At 36.4% G+C, this 17,893-nt stretch overlaps 2 long non-coding RNA genes across 2 annotated transcripts; one reads left to right on the forward strand and one right to left on the reverse strand.

Annotated features, from left to right (window-relative positions):
• Positions 1 to 287: 287 nt before the first annotated feature.
• On the forward strand, positions 288 to 1,300 carry LOC113297035. Its single transcript, XR_003333252.1, has 3 exons — positions 288 to 522; positions 638 to 712; positions 1,243 to 1,300. It is a non-coding gene; the product is annotated as an uncharacterized LOC113297035 (long non-coding RNA).
• Positions 1,301 to 10,090: 8,790 nt separating this feature from the next.
• LOC113292936 lies at positions 10,091 to 10,534 on the reverse strand. Its single transcript, XR_003331954.1, has 2 exons — positions 10,473 to 10,534; positions 10,091 to 10,374 (listed from the first exon to the last, which is right to left on the reverse strand). It is a non-coding gene; the product is annotated as an uncharacterized LOC113292936 (long non-coding RNA).
• Between the last annotated feature and the right edge of the window lie 7,359 nt (positions 10,535 to 17,893).

Consider the following 17,893-nt stretch of genomic DNA (forward strand, 5'->3'; position numbering starts at 1 on the left):
GGATGGTTGGGAACCTTTCTTTTCTTTTCTAATAGGATGGTTTTCACTTTTCACTAGGGCTGCACAAGAACCGGTTGGGAGGACCTGGACCGGAGTGGAACCGGAAATACCGAACCGGTACCGGACCGGAACCGGACCGGAACCGGTCTAGCCGGTACAGACACCGGTACTGGAAGTTGAGAACCGGTCTAGACCGGTACAGACACCGGTTCTAGGGGGAGTACCGGTATGAACCGGCCCATATGTACCGTTTAATTTCAGCCGTTAAGATCCTAACTAGTTTTAATCCTATCCGTCCAATATAGATAACCCTAATACTAATCGCTAACTCTGGTAACTCTCTCACTCTCAGTTTTCTTTCTTCTTCGTTTTTTTTCTCTCTGAAGCAGTGAAGCTATGAAGAGCAGCCTCTTCATCTCTGAGTAACTACGGCTACCCTCACCAATCAATCAGGAAATCACCAATTCACGATCATCATCAAGTGATTCAAGTCTTACTAGTTAGTAGCTATCAATCAATCAGGTAATCTTTTCGATTTCCTTTCTGTTTCAACAAAAGGAAACCCTAGGAATTGTAAACGATTTTAAGTAGCTATCGCTTGACTAATCAACTAACCCTAGTGTTTATACTCACGCAGGTTAAGTGGTGACTGCCAAGGATACCAATTTTTTCTTCGTCTATCAGATTCAATCTAAACCTTTTTGTTTCCAAGGTACTTTACAGTCTTTACTTATTCTTGTTCTTCTAATTGAGCAATCTATCTTATGAGATTAACCTTGTTGATGTAAATGACTTAGGGTTTGACATTGATTGAGAGTTTGAGATCAATTTAGGGTTTGAGAATTCAGATTGATTGAGCAATACATGTTAATATGTTATAATGAATACATAGATTGATTGTACTCTGTACTACTGTGTGATAAGTGATAACTGATTAACTGTGATTCTATGAATGGTTTTGCAATTAGTTGTATCTTTCTTGTATGAGTATGTATGACAGTATCACTATGTGTATGTCTCACTGGAGGTATTTCCTAACTTGGATTTGTTGATAATATTGAGTCTGTATACTGTATGTTTGCCAAGTACAATAAGTATTGGGGTGTGTATGAGAATATGTAATGTATGGAAATGAATGGACTGAAAATATTCAATCTGCACAAATTCAACTGTAGTTATGAACTTCTTATGTATTTGCTTTCTATTTGTTTTGAACTGGTTGTAAACTTGTAATACACACAGGTTGAGGTTGTCCTATCCAATCAATGGCCTTATTGGAGGGGAAAGTGCAGATTTGTGGACTAGGATTGCAACTTGCAAGTGCAGGCTGTGCAGCCATCCATTATTTCTTGTCGACTTATCATAGACAGACTTATATGGTAGTGGAAATGTTGTTTTTACTTTTTGGCAAACTGAACTTATGAACTTATTTTGGATTGTTGTTTTGAAGTTATGCAAAATGTTGAACTTAAATATGTATGCAACCTGAACTTATTTTGGATTGTTGAACATTGAACTTATGGAAATGTTGTATTATATTTTGTAATATTTTTCAGGTAAAAAACCCGGTACCGGTCTTGTACCGGACCGGTACCGGAGGACCGGTACAACTCCAGGTACAAGTACATGTACCGGTCCTCAAAATGAGGTACCGGTCAACACCAAGTACAGGGACCGGTTCCATAAGAGAACCGGACCGTACCGGAGTATGTGCAGCCCTACTTTTCACTGTGAGCAAGTACAACAACCTAACAGGTGTAAATATAAGTGAAAACGAGAAGAAAAATTTTGGCCTTTCAGGGCCCTATTGAAGAGGTAATGCAAACATGTTCAATCTCATATTTTTCTCTCTAATTTTGATCATGCATTCCTGTTAAAGCATCTCACATGACTACAACAATAATGATTTGTGTAATAAATTATTGATTGATAGGGATTAGATGTATCTAAATTTCGGCTTTCCTATATTTGGATGGATGTATTGAATCATCACAAAATTGGGTTTTCTTTTGATTCCGATCTGTATAATTTAGCTAGGGTTATTAACTAAGATGATGATTTTTAAGGATTGGTTTGGGTTTAATGGCATGGTTGGTTCTTTTTTTTGTTTCATGATTGGTCGAGAAGGTATATGGTTTTCATTTTGATTGATTGTAGCTGATCTATGTTTGAATTGAACATGAATACTGTAAATGGGTTTAATTTAGTACTAGAGCTACAAAGGAGATGATTTATGAAGTTTTCTGTGATTGTATTTCTTAATGTATTGGCACCATGTGTGTTGCTCTATACATTGCTTCCAACCACGAATTGGTACATCGATGTTGGTGGATTGAAGTGATGACTCTCCGGTGATGATGAAGATCCACTGCACATCTGCTGTTTGATAAAAATCCTCAGAGAGGAAAAAACTCAGAACCACCTCCTCAACACCACCCATCTGATTTAACGGTTTAGATTAATTATTTATAAATTAATTAAAACAAAAAATTCTTTTAATAACAGTCAAGGCGGTCAATGACGGTCCTGTGACCCAAACTCTAATATGAAAAATACTAGAACCCCGTACTATATGGGTTCAACACATACAAGCCCAACTAAATGAATCCTCCACTATCAACTCCACACTTTCCATTTTTGATATTTCTAGGCCCAGAACTTTTTTTTTTGGGCCTGGTTTTGAATTTTCCCGGATTGCTGACGTCATCAGGATTTTTAATAAAAGTGAAAATACCATAATTACCCTCCAGTATTTAAAGCTGTTTTATACGGTAACACAAACAGAAAATCAAATCAAATTAGTTTTCAGCTCTCTATTCTCTCTGCTCTCGTTGATTTTTTTCTTCAGAAACAGAATTAGGTTTTTTCTTCACACGAAATTGTTGCATTGAAGAACAAGAGTTCGTTAGTCTGTTGCTGTGTTGAAGAGGAGACGAAGAACAAGGATTCATTGTTGCTTTTTCTCAATTTATTGATGTTATTCAGTGGATTTCAGATCTGACGAGTTTGAGACGATACATTGAAGAACAACAAATAGGTTTGTATCAATTTTATCTTCTATTTGTATCGAATAGGTTTGATTCATTACTTTTTCTGATTGATTGTTTGATTTATATCTTCTACTGATTTTTGTATTTTTGTTTTGTTTCGATTTTATTGAGTCTGAGAAGAAGAAGAAGGCGGTTTGGAATAGAGAAATCAAAGTAGGTACGAATTGTGATTTCGATCTAGTTTTCAATTCAATTGATTTTGATTGTTACAAGGGAATTGCGATCTAGTTTTTCACTTTTTTTATTTGGTTTTGATACTGAGTATGTTTTTGTTGATGCTTACACAGGTTTGGTTGATACTGAGAAGAGGAATAGTAAAAACATTGTTTCAGAAGTAAGAAAACAATCAATCTAGGTAAGAGTTTTATTTTGTTTTTGATTTCAGATCTGTTTTCAAAAAAAAAATTGAATTATTTGTTCTTCTTGCATGTCTGATCTGTTAATTTTTGTTGATACTGAGAGGAGTATGAAGAAACAATTTTGTTTCAGTAGAACAACTTCAATTTGATTTGTTAGACATGTTGTTTTTTTGTTACAGTATGTGTAACTTTGGGTTACACATATATATCATGTTGTATTTTTAAGCATGTGTAAGGAAGGTGCAGATGTTTTTTAGTTGCAGCATGTGTAATTTTAGTTTACACATATATATCCTGTTTGTATTTTAAGCATGTGTGAGGAAGAAGCAGATGTTTTTTAGTTGTAGCATGTGTAATTTTAGTTTACACATATATATCTTGTTGTATTTTAAGCATGTATAAGTTGAAGTTACATATATATGTCCTGTAACATGTTTATGTGTAAATAGTTGTATCATCTGTATCTTTTACTCATATTTAGCTTGCCTCATAAAATATACTTCTCACGAGGGGGCAACGCCCCCGAGTGAATTGCGTTCGTTTTAAAATTTTGATATTGTTATTGTTTGTTTTATATTTTTCAGGTTGTCATGGATCCTGTTAGTTGCATTGCTGTTGTTCGCTACTCTTCAGATTTTATTACCCTGCGTGTTAATACTGATATCAAACTTGAAGAGTTTAAGGAACAAGTTTGCAGGGAATGGAAGCAGTTTACTCCACTTGGTATTACTTTCTTCTTCCGAGAAAGTGGGAAAGATTTTCCGCTTGACTGTGATTTTTCGTTGCAAGCTCTTATATCCATCACAAATAGTAAACAGAAGACCAGTGTTGATATTTTCTTGCAAAATGTTCCTCGTGTGGCCTCTTCCTCCAGCTCTAGGGCAGATTCTTCTATTTCTAATGGGTCTAGTAGTACGTCTTCGTCCAGAAACAATCTTATTGTTGCAATGTATTTGGAAGATAAAAGCAAGCCTGCGAAACCTTTGTTATCGGATGGTTGGCCCAAGGTTCTTGGTGAAATTGGTCATGTGTTTGTTGAAGGAGTTATGCAAGTCAGGGTTGCTTTCACCAAGTATCGTCTTCGCACTGGTTTTCAAATGATTGTAACTCACAATGAGCGTTCTAGGTTCACGGCTAAGTGTGCAGATGAAAAATGCGCCTGGAAATTCCATGCAACTTCTATCGATGAAAGGAACGAAATGTTTCAGGCGTGTTCTGTCATCTAATGCTTACACTAGTACAAATCTTCACATAGGCCACGTTTTTTTGTTTACAGCCCAGACACGTTTCAGGTTATTTGTGTGACTACATGTCATCAATATAACTATAGCCACGTTTTGTGTTACCATGTAGCCATAGTGCACCATTTGGTCATGGGTTTAATCCTAAACCCATCAACTGTATCCATAGGGTATCGTTTGGTCATAGTTTTCAGTCTAATCCTATCATATGTAGCTATAGATGCGTATATGGCCACATTAAATAATTATGTATGTGTCGAAATTGTAGGATGGCAATAAACACACCTATTAATCCGTGGCGGAAAAAGGATTTATTTAGTCACATTGGTTTGTTTATGTGTCCATAATATATGGTTTATTAGACACACATGTACTGACGAATTGATACATTTAATCAAACATGACAAAACATTGACATATGGTTACACCATTTCTTTATTTTTTGGGAGGATTATGATATGGCTATATGAAAAACAAATTGTGACCATAGCGTCGGATCCATTGGACACATGAGATTGAATTTTAACTTTTAAAATACTAGCCATGGTTGTAGTCATTAGTAGATGGCAGGTGGTATAACCGGTTACAAGCTACTTTGAAAATCAAGGTATAACCGATCACAAGCTACATTGGATGCAAGTTGTAAAAAGGTTTTGTTTAAGGTTTCGATCTCGGAGCAACTTTTTTTATCAAAGTCGCCAAAAAAGGGTTTGTTTAAGGTTTTGAAAAATGTCTCGATGGAATCTTACCTACGAATGGTTGGATTCATCGTTTTTACTAAGTTTCCGACTTATAACAGTCAACTCCCGGCCAGGTTTGATTTAACTCCTAAGTTTCATATTTATCGATTTCGATGATGTATCCTGCTACTTTTGAAGTCATAACCCTCCCGGATCTTCTTGGTTCATAGTTCGTATGTCGTTATACCACATTTGAAGTTTAAATCGACATTGAGCTTCATATTTATCGATTTTGATGATGTATCCTGCTAAGTTTGAAGTCTGAACCCTCCTGGAGCTTCTTGGTTCATAGTTTGTATGTCGTTATACCACATTTGAAGTTCTAATCGACACTAAGCTTCACATTTGTCGATTTCGATGATGTATCCTGCTAAGTTTGTAGTCAGATCCCTCACGGGGCTTCTTGGTTCATAGTTTATATGTCGTCGTACCACATTTGAAGTTCGAATAGACACCGAGCTTCATATTTATCGATTTCGATATGTATCATGCTATGTTTGAAGTCAGAACCCTCTCAGAGCTTCTTGGTTCATAGTTTGTGCGTCGTTATACCACATTTGAAGTTCGAATCGACATCGAGCTTCATATTTATCGATTTCAATGATGTATCATACTAAGTTTGAAGTTAGAACTCTCCCACAGCTTCGTAGGTATTACTTGTATGTCGTTATACCACATTTGTAGTTCGAATTAACGTTGAGCTTCATATATATCAATTTCGATGATGTATCCAGCTAAGTTTAAAGTCAGAACCATCCTGAATTTCGTGGTCCATCTCTAGTAATCTTATAACCTGAGTTTACCAGTGTGAACTTAAAGCTACTTCATGACCTGTATGACTTGTCAAAATTACTTCATGACCTATGCGACTAGTCGAAATTCAAACTGGAAGCACAAAGAGAAAGCAGAAAAACACAAAAAGAAAGCACAAAGAAGCACACCAATTATCGAATTCATTTTTCATTTTCCCGATTCATTCTTATATATTTTTTGGATTTTTTTATATCTGAATGTCGATAACAATGTCCTAAATTTATTAATTTTTTTTTTTTGAATTTTTTTCATGTCGAAGGTTGATAATTAAACCGAAAACATGAGTTCTTATTAACACAAAGAGAAAGCACAAAGAAACACACTTGCCTTGATCCGTATGACAGTCTTAAATCAAATCTTTACCGTCTATAGATTTTTCATAATCCGTATGAATGCATTTCATCAAATCTTTACCGTCCAATTCCTTTATACAAAACGATCAATATTTTTTTCTCTCGGTTCCCTCAGTTTTTCAAATATGTTTCTCCCATCTCTTCCTCCCTTACTCTTTCTGTCGTCTTCCGCCTCCTAACAGAAGAAAACCCTAACCCACAAATCTCTAACTACCGCCAAATCTCTTTTTCGCTCTCAATTTCTATGTAAAAAACGTATGGAAGTTGTAGATTTCAAACCCTAAATTCCAAAACAAAAGTAAAAAATGTTGAGCTGAAAAAAATAAACCCTAGATTTCAAAATCAAAATCTTCGAAGAAAAAATAAATCTTTGAGGGATGGGTTTTACGCGGATTTCAAATTACATCAGATCAGTAATGTTGGGTGGTGGATGAATTTGGATTTGAGTGCAAACACCAGCAACATCTGGTCTTTATAAACCAGAAATCCACCCATATAATAAGTTTGTGCCTCAAACCCGTTCTTCTATTTTGTTCTTTTTCGCCGGATTCAATTCAACTCAGCGCTTTGAATAATTCTCAGATGATTTCTCAAGCTCCTCCCAGCAGCAACACTATCAGTGAACCCCAACTCTGTCCATCACCATGCCTTCGAATTCTTCTCAACAAAACCTTGTAAATCTAGAAAACACAGACCCACTTCGTTGATGAAAGGGAAAGAAGAGATGTTACAATTGGTTTAACAATTTCAACTTCAACTAGTTCAATAAGGGTTCAATGCTTTTCTGGACAGTTATGAGCAGTTTTTTTCTGGAATCTCACAGAACAAGGTTGCAAAAGTCGCATAGAAAAGACTCAGAAAATTAGCAGGATGATCTCATTTTGCAGATGATGTATATATTCGAGAACTTTTAGGTGCCAAATCCAGCTCAGTCTGGAAATTTTTGTGTTAAATAACTGCGGTTCTTAGCCGAGCAGGTGATTTTGTTCCAGTGTGTTCGCTTTTGAATCTGTAATTACATGAAACCCAGTTTCATACTTGATTGGGGGAGGAATATTAGTCAATAACAGCTCTTGATTCAAGGAGTTTCAAAATCTGTATGTATGTTGCTGTATTTAGTTTTACTGAGTCTATTATTTTTCTATTTGGTGAGCTAAATTTTAGAACATCTAGAGGTTATTAAGATATAAGGTTCTCGGTGCTTGCTTTCAGTAAAATCCAAGTTTGAAACTCAGAACTTGTCTCTTGTTTGGAAGAATTTTTTGATCCCCAGTTTCACATTTCTCTTATCTCTTACTTTAAATTATATTATTTTTCTTTTTTGAATGATGGGTTGATTGTTCTGGGGATTTGTTTTCCAGACTCCAATGATGCATCTGTACTGTTCAGCAAGAGTATTTGATGTGTATTTAAATATAGATCTTGCTTTTGAAGAATATACTGAACGCATGTTGAGAAACCATACTGGCCTGAGACTTTTCCATCCATTTTGCGTTCTTAGTACGTTGTCTTACATTTACTATGGCCACGCATCTTTTCAAGATGCTGCTGAAGTACAGACCCAAAGACAAGGATGTTAAGAAGGGGAAAGTCTACTGATCTCTTGTGATTTTTTATTGCCCACTTGCATAAATTATATCTTTGCAGTTTTTTCTACTGCTTATACTGACAACATTTTTTTAGCGGGTATGAATATACATATTTAGCTATAATGCAATTTTCTTATTTTGTTTTACGTGACTTTGGCAGTGCTGATGTTGAGAAGCTGGAAAAGCTTGTGCTGCACAGTCCAGTTATTTTGACTCTTTTCGAAGTTGGAGATGTCAAGGATGAGATGATTCCAAAAAACGTTCAACAGTTCTGGGTGAGCCAGTAGTTTATTAGTATTTCTATTTTAAAAGAGTAAGGGTATGCCACACATGAAGATGAAATCTTAGAACTCATCTTGTGCATCTTTTGCTGGCAGATTTCATGCAGTACTCGTGATAAGCAACTCTACATGCTGTCACTCTTGAAGTTGGAACTATTGATATGGGTTTCTGAAGCTCTTTCTAGAACAGGTAAGGTGTAAATCTACTCCAAAAGCAATTTTTCTTGTTTTGTTGATACGCTTTCTTCACTTCTTCGGTTATAATTGACTCAATCACGTATTGTCACAGTTTGGAATCAAAACAGCTGTTTTAAATGCTGAACTGCCACAAAATTCGCGTCTACACAGTGTCTTTTTATGCTTGAAAGAGGGATTACATCCCTATTTATTGAACTACCTATTGACCGACAAAAGGTTATAAAACTAAATGTATCTGCAAAAGTGATTCGAAGGTTCTTTCTTTAGTTGTTTAAGGTTCAGCTTAGGTTAGGCATAAATTGGATAGGTATATGACACAAGTTATAAATCAGATTGGGGACCCAGAAACCAATGAACTTTATCACATGAGCGTCAATATAAGGAAAAATCCTCCAAGAGTAGGGAATTTTTGAAGTTCAGGCTTGGTGTTGTAGGTTAAAAAGGTAAAGATATTCGTTGTGGCTTTCTATAGTTGTCTAAAACATACATTACGCTTTGTGTGCACATCTCACTCTGAGAAAAAGGCCTCTGTATATAACGCATCCTATAGATAGTTGGTCTCTCTATAAATTTATACTTGATCTTTTTTCTATCTCATTTTAATGTAGGGATTTTTTGTGTCATAGAGGGGGAAGTCCCTGTGTTGCCAGATACCGTCCCTCGCAAAAATAGGTTTTGGTCTTGCTTTTCTCCACTACTAGGCGAAAGCATTTTTCCATATTTATGCATTTCTGATGGTTAAAAATTTCAAGCTTACAGAAGAGGTCAGTTCATGTTGTGTTCACTCCAACTGTTTATGTTGCTCTTTTGAATTCCTTTGACAACTTTGGTAGTATGCATGCAATCTCTCTTATTTATATCAAATCTGTCTATTTATCTGAAGTTCTCTTTCGGCTATGAAGGGTTATATATAATCATATCGATGTCATGCTTTAACAGGAAAATCAAGTTATGACACTAAAGAAAAAAGGATTATTGTAGAATATATGTCATCCACTCAAACATTAGAAATCGGGAAAAGGGTAACTTCTTTATCCTTTTTGGTATGTGAAACACCCAAGAATATACGCTTAGTAGAACTACGATGGGGTTAAATTTGATCATGGTGTTGGATATTTATGTTTTTAAACATAAAACTGTAAAGGGAGGTAAACTTAGAACATATATATTCTGACTTGTATATTCTGGTTTTGTCATTAGATTCAACTTCCGAGAGCCGTGTTAAGGTTACTTCCAGGACTTATTGCAACACCTCAAGGTTAATTTATTGAATCTCATCGTCAAAGCAGACCAAGCTATATCCTAGAGGTTTACTGAATCTATTTTTCATAGGTGAGGTATGTATATATTCGACTGTCTACCCATATACATGTAATTATGTTCAATCAGTTTGTCAAGATGGATACTTCATTTATGGTAGAGTTTGTCATTTCCATGTGGGGATGGTGTTTTTTATCAGATGCGCATCTCGGAGCTATTAAGTAGTATGTGATGACGACATAACAAGGTAATGCACCAAACAGGATGAAGAACTTTTGTTCTTAGTTTTGCTTAACAGCGGGAATGACATTCGAATCTATCAGTTTCAGTAGTTTATCATCATACTCTATCTGTAGTCTCAAACTCTCAATATTTTTTCCCTGCACTTCTTCAGGCCCAGCTATCCCAACCTTTCGTCTGTAAGGAACCATGTTCCTGGGGTATCAGTGTTAGCTTTGACTGGTACAAGTGCTGGCTTTGATAGCTACAACTGTTCCAAAGTAATGAGTTATAATTTGAGTTTCATGATGATGTCAAGAGAGTGGACTAAAGCTTAAGAACACTAAGAAGATAAGTATGATGACATACCCAAAGACCAAGAAGATTAAGAAGATTGCTAAAGCTTCGGATCTGCATTATGGGGAACTGAAGAATATGAGAAATAGTAAGAAAATGAAGAGTACAACAGTCTAGTTACAGATAAATATATAGTCGTGGTACTATGGATTTACTATGTGAATTATTAATTATTGAATCTCCATCTGAAATGGTGATTTTTCCGAGTTCTGCTTACTACTAAACTTATCAAAGATATGTGATGTTTCCCTCATGTGATTAATAAAAGATATTTTATATCAATTTTGATATATTAATAATTCTGACTACATATTCTCTCAGATAAGGGTAGGTAAAAGTTAACCATTAGCTACATTAAAAGAGGGGCCAATAGGTCCCTGAAGATAAATTGAGCAATAAAATTGAAATTTTCTCGAGTGACTAAAAGCTAATATTTACCACGTTGAATACGTTTTGTGTCATTTTAAAGGTTATCGCCATGGTTTGTGGTATCCTATGTGTCCAAAAGGTGAACAATAGCTACATTGAAAACACTTGATGTGTCCAAAAGGTGAACAATAGCTACATTCAAAACACTTGATGTGTCTTTCGAAAAAATTTAGCCACGATGCTACAAATATTTAGTGGCCATAACTTATTAATTGGCCATGTAAAATGTTTATCATGTGTCCAAAAATATGGATGTCCATGGTACCATAGATTAAACGTGACTACAAATCATGTATTAGCCATGTTAAATTATTTTCCGTGTGTCCAAATGATAGAGATGTCCATGGTTGAGAAAAATTAGTGTGACTACAACTCATGAATTGGCCATGATAAAATGAATTTTGCGTGTCCAATTGATGACAAAGGCCACGGCTATAATAAAATTCACGTGACTTTAAGGTAAACTTTAGCCACATATAATTAAATTGTGTGTCTATAAGGATCCTATGGCCATGGTGATAGTGAAAATGCTTAACTACAAAAAAAAATATTGAGTACCATATAGACACGGTTTTAGAGTTATGGCCATGGTAAATCATATTTTATAGCCACTCAAAGTTTATGTAGCCATAGGGATACCTTTTTGTCTCGGCACCTGATGCCACATTTTTGGAGTGAAAAAAATCCATGACCAAAATCCTATGGACACGGTGATTAAGTGTGTCCAATGTAAAGATTTGTACTAGTGTTAGTATATGTTATGTTTTGTTACAGTATGTGTAACTTTGGTTTACACATGATGTTTTTTGCACCATATTGTGTTTTGGTTGAATTGTTTATATTTTGTATGAACCTCTTCAGGTCAGGTCATATAACCCTGAGAACATTTGTGGTGCTGGTGGACGCAACTTGAACCAAACTTACTCCACCAGCTTCTCGTCTAGTTTGATTGAGGAAGAAGTTCGCAAAAATCCTCACAAGAAGCCCAAGCAAATTGCTGCTGATTTCCAGACCAACTATGGGATTAACATGGAGTACTATCAGGCATATAATGCTAGGGAAAAGGTTTATGAGACGATTTATGGTGACGATGTCAAGTCCTACTCGCACTTGGTATGGTATATTGATGCTATAAGGGAAACCAACCCTAGTAGTGTGATAAAGTTTGAACGTGAAAATAAACAGTTCCAACGGATTTTCAGCGCATTTGCTGCATGCATCAAGGGGTACCGGTTTTGTCGTCCAATGGTATACTTGGATACTACTTTCCTTACTGGTACATTCAAAGGTTGCTTGATGGCAGCTACTGGGATCAATGGTGGTAAAGGTATGTTTTTTTATGTTTTTTTTTGAACAACTTCAGTTGACAAATAACTGAGAGTTACACATGTGTAACTCTCAGTTACACATTACTTTACTCAGTGTGTAACTAAGAAAATAGCATCTGTAACCTTAAGTTACATATTTGTTTTAGCATTTTGAACTTGTATTTAGACATTGTTTTCTGTTTGTGTGAAACTTATTATTCTTTCGATTCTGCATAATTTTTTTTGTAGGATTTTTCCCCCTTGTTTTGCACTAGTCGATTCTGAGACGATCAACAACTGGGAGTGGTTTTTAAGGAATTTGACTGAATTTGGTTGTGATGGGAGTCCAATCACCTTCCTTTCGGATCTCCATGAAGGACTCTTGCAGGGTGTTCCACTTGTTTATCCAGATGGGTTCCACAGCTTCTGCTACTATCATTTGACGAAAAATATACTCATCACTGCAAATGATCCTAGGTACTCGTTTGTGATGGACCATTTCCGAGAGGCGACATACGCACTCTCACCTGAAAACCATGCGAAAGCCATACAGAAGATTAGAGACTTGAACTGCGATTGGGTGGCTGATTACATCGAGGCAATCCCACCTGAAGCATATGTGAATGCCTATTTCAAAGGTTGTCGGTATGGACGAACATACTCTAGCAGAATCAGTCAATAGCTGGGTTCTGGTTCACAAGAAGATGCCTGCATCTGCTCTTCTTGATCAGGTTAATTGAATGTGTGTGTGTTTTGCTGTTTTGTTGTCTTTTTATTTCATGTGTTTGTCACTTTATGTATTCATGAGTTTTTTTCTGCTTTTCAGATTAGGAGGAAAATAATGTGTTTGATGGCGGAGCGTCGTGAAATTGGTGCTAATATGATGACTCCATTAACCCCTGAGTATGAAGAAAAGCTTGTGGCTCTTCAAGATGAAGGTTTGGCTTGGGAAGTATTGGTTGCTAGTCCTACCGTGTTTGAAGTTTTTAGCGTAAGGTCTCACATGGTGGACCTCGAACACCAGACTTGCACCTGTCAAAGGTTTGGTTTCTTATGCTTTTTCTTCTCTCTGTATGTTCATTTTTTTTTAGAATGTGTATCTTCCAGTTACATTAGATATATGCATGTCTAAATAGTAGTTACACATCTATTTTGCAAGTGTAACTTAAAGATACACATCATGTATATGTACCTGTAACTAGCTAATTTTGAGTGTTTTATGATTTGTATGTGCAACTAACTGATTTTTTGATTATTTTTGTTTTCTTCCAGGTGGCGCGTATATGGTTTTCCTTGTGCTCATGCTATTGCATCCATACGCAAGATTAAACGTGAGGCTATTGATTTCATTTCACCGTATTTTACAAGCGACTATTTTAGGAAGACTTATATGCATGCCATCCAGCCGATTCCCAACTACAACAGGCCTGTTGAATATCATCCAGACGACACTGTCAACCCGCCTACCGTGAAGAAGCAACCAGGTAGACCACCAGGGAAAAGGATTATAAGTAAAGGTGAGAAGAAGGTGAAGAGGAAAGTTCGTTGCAGCAATTGCAAGGAAACAGGTCATAACAAGGCAGGTTGCAGGAATCCACGGAAGTTCACACCCTACTAGCTTTACCCTACCAAAATTCATTTCTGCAAGTAATGATTTGAAGTGTGGATTCTTATTTGTCTTGGATTATATGTTTTTTAGTTTTCTTCATTTCGGTTCTCACGGACCAAACGTTTTTATTTTTCTGCAACGTTGATTATGTGCAAGGATCTTTTATTCAGATTTTATATTTTGTCAGTTCACAGTTGAAATGCATTTTACTCTTTTTTTGATTTATTTATGTACGTCTGATCAGTGGTCAAAATGCTTGTGTAACTTTAGTTTACATTCAAATATGGATGTGTAACAAGAAGTTACACTGCTATGAATGCATGTGTAACATTAGCATACACATGATAAATGCTGGTGTAACTTTATTTTATTTTGATTTATTGGGTAAGTCCGATCAATGGCATGTGTAACTTCAGTTTACACTCAAATATATGGATGTGTAACCAGAAGTTACACTGCTGTGAATGCATGTGTAATATTAGGTTACACATGATAAATGCATATGTAAACTCTGGTTACACCTTCTGCATCAAGTTAAGATGTGTAGTTACTTAACCTGTTGCATACTTTCTGAAACCTGTACACACAACAGTAGAAGTTCTAACAAGATAAAAGTTTTTAATTCAAATAATTTCAATCCAAAAATATTTTCAAAACCAATAACTGCTAAAATCTACTAACTGATGAAATTTAAAAGTTTCTAACAACATATTTTCCAAGTCTAACATCTGCTTGTGGCTAATAACATATTTACGAGTATAGAGTTTTTTCTAATCCTAATGACTGCTTTACACATCTCTGGATGGATCCGAAAGAATCTTGTATAGCATGCTTCCTCTCATGCGGTTCAGCTTGTCATTCCACCATAGCATCATACTTGAGCTTAATTTTTTGTCAAGTGGTTTATTCTTCATCCTTATCTTTATGTAAGTGCATACACATGGAAGACAGTCAGGAAATGAACCTTGTGGTGGCGAAGGGAGATTCTTGGCATTTTCATTCATCCCAAGAGCATAAGGACACAAGAGTCTCAGTTCTGTACTAATTGCAAATGCATATTTCTTGGCTTGAACAAGGTGTTCACCCTTGAGTTCCTTAACGTTTGACGAGTTCATGTAGGACCAAGCATTAGAGCTCCTCAAGTCATACTCCAGCAGTGTGAAGTGTGTGTTGTTGTTGCACATTGGGACGAAAAGTCTGACTGCATTGTTCTTGTACTTGACATACTCCTTCGCAAGCTTTGGAATACAAAATCTCTTGAATTCTCCGTAATCGTTCAAGTAAGAGGCCTGCAAAAACCATTTGGAATGTTAAACTCACATTTTTAATCAAAAGTTACAAATGAACAAGTGATTATGTAAACAGAAGTTACACATAGGGCCTTGGGTTTTACACTGGAAAAATAAGGATGTGTAACTTCAGACTACACATTATAAATGGTTGTGTAACTTCAAATTACAAATTATAAATGGTTTCCGACATTAAAAAATCTCGAGTATGTTATCATAATCTTACTACATACACTATACATTATAAATGCAATAAGATTTTAAATATATTGAAGTACTTACGTATGCTTTTGGGGACATGAATAACGCTTTGTCATACTTGCTGTTAGAGTTCATCTTTGTCTTCAATTTGCTAATGTAGAAGTCTATGAATTCTGACTCCAAGTAGGATTCTTTCTTGGTAAGCTGTAGCATTAGTTCTCTAGATATATCAAACATCTGGTTACCATCTTCGTCGCATTCCATCCAAGCAATGTCTCTGCATTACAAAGAAGTAAACTATTATCAATCAATATAACACAATCAAGTAGTAAAATACAACAATCAATAAAAGAATCAAGCCTACTTGAAGTCAAGCTACTTACGTTTTCGGATGAGTATTGAAATATTCAAGCACTATCTTCTTTTTCTCGCCTTCCATCCTTTCGATAACTTCTGAACCTTTCACATCCTTTCTCATTGTTCCATCATCTTCTTCAGCAACCTCAGTCATTCTTTCTTCGTCTACTTCTGGAACTGCGTCTATTCTTTCTTTTTCCACTTCTGGAACTGCGACCATTTCTTCTTCATTAGATGTCTTCTTAACCCTCTTTGAATTTCTTTGATATTGTTTCAGATCTTGTGTTGGAATTTTTATATTCCTCAGCACACGTTCTTGCATGAATGCTGGTTGGTTTTCTCTTATTATCTTCGCAGCTTCCTTCAGTAACTCTCCTACAGGTCTTGGAGTTTTATCTATTCCAAGGCTAAAAAAGTTATCCTGTATTGTAGCTATGCAAACAAATATAGGCAGAATCTCAGTAAAATTAGCACATGTATGTAACTTAAAGTTACAGATGCTAAAATAATAATGTAATGTATGTAACTTCAAGCTACACATGGCTTTTACAATGTGTAACTTGAAGTTACACTTCCATTACAAACAAAACATTCTGTATGTAACTTCAAGCTACACATGCCTTTTACAATGTGTAACTTGAAGTTACACTTCCATTACAAACAAAATATACTATATGTAACCTCAAGCTACACATGCCTTTTACAATGTGTAAATTGAAGTTACACTTCCATTACAAACAAAACATAGAACGGAAGAGATTCATACCAGTTGAGGTAGGTTCTGTATTCTCCGTCATTGCAGGTCCATGTTCAGTTTTGTTAATGTCGCTGACGATCTCATCTATCATTTCACTCACTTCAACATTCGGCATATCATCAGGGTTAGCTCCTAGTTGCGGTGTTGTAGCACTTATTACCATGGAGTCCTCAAACTGTGTTGAAGCAGAACTGTCCCCAAAAGTTCCAGGAGTTGGCTGAGTTGGAGCAGTCATAACCAAACCGTCACCAACATTTGCAGGTGTTTCCTCATTGACTTTTGCAGTTACATCATCACCTGCGGATTTTGCAGCTACATCATCACCTGCCCCGTCCACAACTCCACTATCTGCAGCTTTCTTCTGCGCCTCATCCGTAACAGGTGTCTCTTCAACATCTTTCTTCTGCTCCTCATCAACATTATTTGTAGGATTGGGATTTCCCTTTGAAACGGGCCTTTTCTTTGGTGGAGTCTTGCAAGTTGTCACACTCTTTGATGAGTGCTAAAAAGTGCATATTTCTATATATTTTTCTTGGCATTTAACTCATCTTTTGTGCATTAATTCTACATTTTATCCCATATTCTGTGTTTTCGTTGTTTTCAAGAATAAATACTTTTCTTAATTAATTTTGCATTTTTAGGTACTAAATAAAGCCTGTTATCTCACGGAGCGAAAAGAGCAAAGGAACGGCAAAGACTCTCGCTAGGAGGAAGCGAAGAATGATGTTTGCAAGAGCCGGATCAACTAGAAGTGGGCTTGAAGAGGAAGAATTGTTCTTAAAGAAGATATGGGCTTGGCATACCCAAGGCCCAAAACCCTTACCCAAATCCATTTCCATTATCCATACCCATTTCCATGAGAGCCGTCAGATTGGATCCATCTTGTCATCCAACGGTCGCCTCATCATTGTGCATCAAAATCCGAAGCTCCTGTCAAACACTATAGTACCTAACTCCATCTGAAGCCGTCAGTTTTGTTGTATCTCATCATCCAACGGTCGCTTCTATCGCGTCGTTGGATCATTCCATCACCTTTTCATCCTACACTTTCGCTTTGCTGAGCATCAACCTTTGATACACCCGCCTCACACCTTAGCCATCGAACCCATCGACCTAAACCAAACACACCCTTCTTCCCAAACATCGAGTTCTTCTCCTCCACTCTGTCTGCAGAGAAAACTTTGCCATCTCCATCACCACCATCTCTTCCATCTCCACCTCGAACACCACCACTACCACCTTCCCCCGACAAACTCAGTATTCCATCACCACCCTTGTCTCTTCCTTTCTCGTCTGTAGCATCGAGTCCTGATGCTACAAACTCGACAGTGAGAGAAGCTAGGGTTCACAGAAGTCTAGGGCTAGGCCAACAGCGCAACAAGAGCAGGAAGAGCATCAGAGGGACATCAAGAAGCATGGGTCGAGCAGAATTCACACATGGGTATGTCGAATTTGATTTTCCCCAAAAGTTAGGGTTTGCAAAT

Source organism: Papaver somniferum, chromosome 7 (assembly GCF_003573695.1).
Source record: "Papaver somniferum cultivar HN1 chromosome 7, ASM357369v1, whole genome shotgun sequence".
Taxonomy (NCBI): Eukaryota; Viridiplantae; Streptophyta; class Magnoliopsida; order Ranunculales; family Papaveraceae; genus Papaver; species Papaver somniferum.